General features: G+C 37.1%; 1 long non-coding RNA gene across 1 annotated transcript; it reads left to right on the top strand.

The window, feature by feature from the left end:
* The first annotated feature begins 1,663 nt into the window (after positions 1–1,663).
* LOC309488113 lies at positions 1,664–4,374 on the top strand. Its single transcript, XR_014202017.1, has 5 exons — positions 1,664–1,994; positions 2,718–2,812; positions 2,896–2,944; positions 3,065–3,215; positions 3,855–4,374. It is a non-coding gene; the product is annotated as an uncharacterized lncRNA (long non-coding RNA).
* Positions 4,375–7,363: the final 2,989 nt, after the last annotated feature.

The raw sequence follows: 7,363 nt of genomic DNA, 5'->3' as shown, positions 1-7,363 counted from the left end.
GTGAACTGAACTTTTCTGCGCACATACTGTAAATTCGCTAAATGAATGTACATATTTATTGTGTATGAGACACAATGTGTTAAAGTCGGCAAGAAATGTCTTTTCTTCCATATTTTGAAGTATCTTCAAGTAAAACAGCTTCACGAACAACAACAACAACAACAAATGTGGGGCAGGACTTTATTTAGTCAATCAGGAATTGATTGGATTGATGGTTCAGTCATTGCTGTTTGCTACTGATGTGATCTCATGTGATCCCTCCCTCACTCCAAACATGTCATCAGAGAAGAGAGTTGTCAATTTTATTTTCATGGTGACTTTAACTTTGGAAACGAGCAGAACACGATGAATATGCTGTTTATGTAACATCCTCTGAAATGTTCCAGTTGCATTGTGTTCGCCGAAGTACATTTCAAGTCTAGCCATGCCTTGCAGCGAGCGAGAAGGTGTGAGGAACCCTAATGCCATGACTCCGTGGCAGATACAACCCTGGGACATCTCGGAGAACAGGAGAAATGACAGTTATCCAGGCTATCAATTACTTTGACACATTGCACGCCTGTGGCGTTCATTATATACACTCGCTGGCCTGAGAGGGCTGCGGCCATTCATCACCACAGTCAGTGAGTCTCAAGGCTGATGTGCGTGCTGCAAATGAGATTTTCTAATTACTCCCGCAATTTCTTTGATCGAAAGGGGGTAAACCAAGGGCATTAATTAGGGAACGCGTTCCGATGGATGGCTTTGTTTATTTGACATTTGTGATCATATGGAGCTCTTGTAAAGCTTATGCTCCAGTAGGAATAAAAGAGTGCACCATGTCTTTCGAAGACATAAACATAAGCCTAAGAGAAATATAAATAAATGTATGCAGATCAAAACTCCTTTCTATACTATACACAACAGAAATGTCAGAGAATACTCTCAAGCAGTTGTATTCTGGGTAATTGTAACCAGAGGGTATACGTTAAAAGAGTAGTTCTGTACACATCTGTTTACCTCTCAAGCCTAAAATTAGATAAAAGTGACAGTGCAAAACAAACGATTGTGGATGAAGGCAGACATCAGCATGCAGAAAACACACAGCACTGTTGGATTTATTGAATTACAGCAGTGCTTTTGGCTCATGAATCTTCATATTAATAAACCCATGATGAGACCCATGATCAACAGATGATGAGCTGGCACATGAATCTGACTTCTCTGTTGAAATTTTTTTCTTCCTTTTCATTCTTTATTTCCTCTGCAAAAGGCACCTAACTAGTTTACCTTGCTAGTGAGGCAACTTGCCCCTCAGCTTTGCAGGATCATTTGCTTCCCCCTCGTTTCTTGCTTTCTAAATCTGTATCCACTTTACTACTTTTCAGTACCGCTGCAATCTGCGGCTCAATATGAAGTCTGTATTTGTCACATTGTCCGCAGCGCCCCACTGTTGTCCTAAAGCTGTTTGGCTTCCAAATGTCCAACTGTTTATGCTCAGTGCCAGAGAGAGAGAGAGAGAAAGAGAGAGAGAACCTGCCAGGAAACAGACTGAGTCAGCATGGGGAGGGGGAGTCATCGTCCCTGGAGCCTGGCGATGGTCCAGCGCTCGCCGAGTTATGACGATAACAAGAGAGATGAGAGCTGCTGGGAATCCCTTCAGGTGATTGTATAACAGAACTACACTCAAAAAACTCAACTAGCCACTTGCTTGATTTGCTAAATAAAAATATGTCTGATTAATAAGAATATAACGAGTTTACTTGTGTTAAATGATTCATTCTTGTTAGTTGGAACTAAATTAAGAAATAATTGAATGAATTAGATCTGCACTTGTTGATTCAATGAGATTGAGGCGCTTCATATCAACAATTCTCTCTGGTGAGTCACACTGCGCATGCTCAGTACTGCGGCGGGAAGTTCGGGGACACGCGGGCTCAAATGTACTGTGGAGAAGGCTGAAATTCCTGACGTTTTGTGAGCGGTCTAATCGTTCTGCATCCTTGATATTGAGGGTAAGTACCTGATATATGTACCTATTTGTAATTATTACTGTGGGATAAAACTAAGTTATTAGACACTGTTGCGATGTTTCTAAGCAGGCTTATTTTCCCAGACTTGAAGCACATGTGTTGGGTTCAATTCTGTGTCTTTGTCGATACGAGTTTCACCTTAACGTTAAAGGGGAATATGGCAACTCTAGCCATTTTTTCGCTGATTTTCAGCAAATATAACTCTACCCCAACAATGGGAGGGTAAAACAGGAGATAAATTGAATGCAGACGTCAGAGTCGAAAACATCATACACCCGTTTTCTTTCCCGGTTTTTTTCTGTTTGTAAGTTAATGCAACGTTAGCTAACGTTAACGTTAGCGTAATGTGCCATTTTTATGTTGGCCTGGCCTTCATGTATGTATATCAGCAAAATATTAATTTAAACGTTCTGTATCTAGCCATTTCTGTCTTTTCAAACATGTTACTTAATGCTACCCAGCTTATTGATTACAGTGTGCAAAAATTGTCAAGTAAAATCTATGATGCAGTCGACCATATTTGAAGTGTCCTAATAAATGGCAGTTAAAGTTATGATTGAATAGGTATACATGTTTTATTTATGGAATATACTTATTAATATAAGTAAAACTTTATATTTAGTAACAGCAGCCAGTAGTGGTATTTTCTTTGGCCCATTTTTTGAAGTCAGTCTTATACACTTTTTTTCTTTACTTTTTTTACAGCGAAAATGATTATTTTCTTCATACAAAAGATGAAATACATCACAATATAAAGCTGTCCCCATGCTCTTCTGGTGTGAACCTCACCTTTATTACATGTAAGTAGTTTTTCTTAACACTCACATATAATGTATAACTAACTATCCTTGATTACTGACCTTTCCTTTTCTTTCTCTTTCAGTGACGTGTATGTGGCAGTGCAGGCAGTGTGTTACAAAGGAGAGTTGTAGGTACAAATTGCTTAAGCATTATAAACTACACCATTGTTTTGGAAACGACAATCATTATGTTTGTGTATATTTAAATTGTGTATATTTAATAGTCATTCTCAATGCATTTTCTTCCCACAGAGTACTCTTAAGCTGTGCCGCCACTGAAGTTTGAGTTAATCTTGTCCCCACCCCACAGAATGACCCTATACATACCCGAAGAGCCTGTGTCATCAAGTCTCTGTGCACCTGCTTGAATGAAGACCCTGAAAAACTAGTGAAGGCATATTTGGTGAGTTGATAAGAAAATACAGTTTTAAAAGCCCATTGAATCTGTACTTGGGCCGTGTTTTCCCCTATTTGCTACAACAAACATGTGACTTGAGAGAACACATAACTTTGTCAAATAACTGAGCTGGACAAATTGTTTATTTATAGGAAACTGATGGTACACAGTTCTTATGTGAATTGGTTGATGCACGAAAACAAATATTTTTTTATTCAAATCGGTTGAGCTCTCAAGGGGCCTAATTTGCATTTAAAAAAATGGCATCAGAAACTGTACATGTATGCTTTTGTTTTATTGCAGTGCATTATATTCCAAAGTGGTTCTAATGTTTTAGCCACCTAATTTATTTTAAATATGGTGGCCAAATAAATTATTACAATCTTATAATATAATGCACCACATTATACTCCAGCACCCACTGTGACCTCAATAATAAACAGTAGAATTATCACCTTTCTGACAGTTTCGTCTTAAAAACGGAATAATTATAACCTTGTAAATGTAGGATTCACAGCAGAGCTCCTGTATTGGATCGAAGTTTACTTTACAGGTTTACCTAATAAAGTGGCCAGTGAGTGTTTAAGTGTGCATTTCTTGTAATAAATATTTGAGCTAATTTTTGCTTGTGCTCTTATCCCACAGGATTCAGAATTTGAGTCACAAAGTACCATGGAGCAAACTGTGATAGGAGTGTATGTCATACTGAAGGAGGGAGCGCTGCCTAACGATGACCCAGCAGACATTGGTGTCCTTGAAGGTGTGGAAGTGCTCAGTGACTTGAATAGTCAGGCTTGTGCTCTGTTATTTGGACTGATATACTGTTTGAACCTGAGCTACCCACCAGAGCTCAAATGCACTTTTGAAGTCTTGCAGAAGATCTTTCTAAATCTAAATGGACAGATGTTGTCATCCAAGGCACAGTTCCTCAAAAACAAGCTTTTGGAGTAAGTGAGCTTGAAAAAGATGGACTGAGACTACAACAGTGTTTTACCAAAGGGACAACTGACTGGAGCAGTTGTTACACACTTGCTATAAATTCATGTTTGTTCAAATTTTACTTTTTTTGTGTGTGTGTCAAGGCCAAGGTTTACACTTACAAATTCCCAAAATGGGTATTATTAAAATGGCTTAATTTTTAAGATGTGAAGGAACATAAGCTACACTGGTAATTTAGTGTAGCTTATGTTTTTCATCACAGCAAGCTGCTGTAAGGTTTTTATTTATTTAAGGTATGTATTTATTTATTTTTATGTTTTATATATACACCAGTATTTCATCAGACAATCTTTTTTTATTATTATTTTACAGCTCAAATTGTTACTCACAATTGTTTGTTAAATTCATGTTTATTTTCAAATGTAAAATTTTTCTGTATCAGGCCATGGTTTACCTTACAAATTCCCAAAAAGGAAAGTGTTAAAATTGCTTAATTTTTAGAAGTGTTAAGAAAAAAGGGGCGTTAAAGTCCTGCAAGCGTTGCTTGGGGATCAGTTTTCTCAAGAGCCAAGATTTTGTTAGCTAAATGTTTCTTATATATCATGTTACAAACACTCAGATGAATGGGATACTTAAAGTGAAGAAAGCAGTTCAGACTTTACTGGTGCATGTTAAAGCCCAATTTAAAAAAATAAAATTTTAAATTGTTTGCATGTTTTCTGTGTTTTTTTGTACACTCAAAGTAATCTCACTAAATTAACTAAGAATGAACATGTAACTCAAAAAAGATTAAAATGAGTTTAATGGAAATGTTAATATCATGTTTAACCAACACATCTATTTTGTGTTCAAATAATATGATAAAGGTTGGTTGACTTAACTTGGTTTGTTTAGATGGAATATAGGTGGCATGATAAAATCATGTTCATCCAATGAATTTTTTTTTTGAGTGTAGAGATAGTTGGGAAATGTGCAATCTGAGTTTAAATATGCAGATGATTTCTGATTTTTTTTGCATATGACTTGAAGGAGCGTTGGAGGAGTCACATTGCACCAAATGAACATAATTAGTGTGACAAATGTTTATATCTTTGTAAAAATCCATTGATAATGGGTGTAGATGTAAAAGCCTGAAGAGAAAAATTTAAGTTTAATGTATCAATACAAATTGTCATTATAAAGAAGTTTTAATTCTTAGTGAGCAGGTCTAACACCACAGCGGCCAGGAAAAAAATTATTGAAGATAATAGGCTAATATAAATACAAGTGAGCCATTTGAGAATGTATGTAACCTATTGTTTTGTATTGGTTGTTACATTTTTTTTTTAGAATCTTTGGCTGTGGTCTTACATCTTCGGACCCCATTGTGCTCCATTGAGGTCTGCGAACCCCAGTTAGAAAACCACGGGGAATTTTTTTTTTTTTTTTTTTTTGCACACAGACTGTCTGAACTACAAATAGTAACTTTTATTTAGATGGACACAATGTGCATCAGCTATGGAAGAATTAAGGCCAGTGGAAAAATCAATGCAAAACATGTCAGCTGCCATCTAACACTGGCAACAAGTATTGATAATTTTATAAGTGAATAGAAATTCTGTCTCACTCATAAATGATAGAAACAAACCTAGCGATCTCTGTGAGCTTCAAGAGCTTAAAGTCAACATGATGCGTTCGAAAACCCATTTAAGGTGATTGGAGGGGATGACTCGGGACCGACATTAGTTGAAAAAGTATTTTCAGTGGAGGAGTAAAGTTTTGCTAAAAAAAAAATATGATTACATTCTGGCTTTGAACAATTTGTTAACATTATTCCTTGGTATCACTTCTAGAGCAGGGGTTTTTAAACTTGTAAAAAAAAATAAAAAAAATTTCAATGGAAATATGCATTATTTTTCAGGTCTGGGTAAAGAATTGTGAGGACTCAGGCGCAGAGAGCTTTGAAGGGCTTTATTTCATCAAAAAAATGAACAAAACACAACTAAAACCATCTAATGGGGAAAAAACACAGTGCAGGGCAGCAGGACTGGAGCAAGGCATGACAAACAGGCAAGACTTCCACACATGAAACAGATGATGAGCTGTAACACAGGACAGAGAACAAAGGAGAATAGGAAAGGAAATCAGAAGGGTAATAAGGGAGGTCAGGTGGGGCAAATGAACCAATAATCAGGTAACAAGAGAGCGGGCCCAAGACTAGAGACTGATAGAAGAGCACATTGCACACAGAAACAAACAAAAAGTCAAGTGCAAAATGCAAACACATAAGTCATGTGCTCTCTCTCTCTCTCTCTCACACACACACACACACACACACACACACACACACACACACACACACACACACACACACACACACACACACACACACACACACACACACACACACACAAGACAAGACTGACAGAAGAGCACATTGCAAAAAAAAAGACAAAAGCCATGTGCACACAAAACCCACAGGACAGAAGAGCACATGGGAGACAAACACACTTTATATTTTAGATTTAGATAATAGAAAAGTGTTTAGTAGAGTTAATAGAGTTTAGAAGAAAAGTGTTGAACCCTTTTGTCATGCTATAAAAAAAGCCTACGAAATAATAGTTTGATAGCTGTTATCGCACTTTAGGGAGACAATCAATCAATCAATCAATCAATCTCAAGCATTGAGAAACACATGTTTGTTATCTATTTCACCTTAGAAACCTCTGTTCTTGATATTATTTAACCTTTGATAATTAGCCTCTCTGTACACTAATCTCAGGTAACTGTGATGATGCTGAAAGCATAGTTTCTTTAGACGTCATTTGCATGCGGAACCCTTTTTACGCTGTTTTTGGTTTTCCCTCAGCACCATCAAAAATGAATACCCTAAACCTCAATGACCTAGAAAGAAACCGTGAGAGCATTTTACAGTCTGTTGTCGTGAACACCACCCCTTTAAGTTCAAATTGCAGGGCTGTCTCAATAAAAGAAATACGGCATAAATTGATTTGCATGCCTTATCCCTCGGAGGAAGAAGTCTTTCATTTTGGGTCTGGGGAAATTCAGATCATTCTATGCCCAAGTAGTGGAGCAAGAAAAATGGAGCTCCTTTAAAGTCTGTGTTCAAAAGCTTTTCACTCCCTGTTGTGGGTTTATCATTATGCATTTCTTTTCTAATTGCCTCTGAGATATAACTTCTATACCATAGCTGACTAGCTATACCACAGTGGGCA

The sequence above is a fragment of the Leuciscus leuciscus genome (genome assembly GCF_965113295.1).
Source record: "Leuciscus leuciscus genome assembly, chromosome: 23".
Taxonomy (NCBI): domain Eukaryota; kingdom Metazoa; phylum Chordata; class Actinopteri; order Cypriniformes; family Leuciscidae; genus Leuciscus; species Leuciscus leuciscus.
The sequence above is the reverse complement of the archived record's forward strand: the minus strand, read 5'-3'. Positions and strand labels throughout refer to the sequence as shown.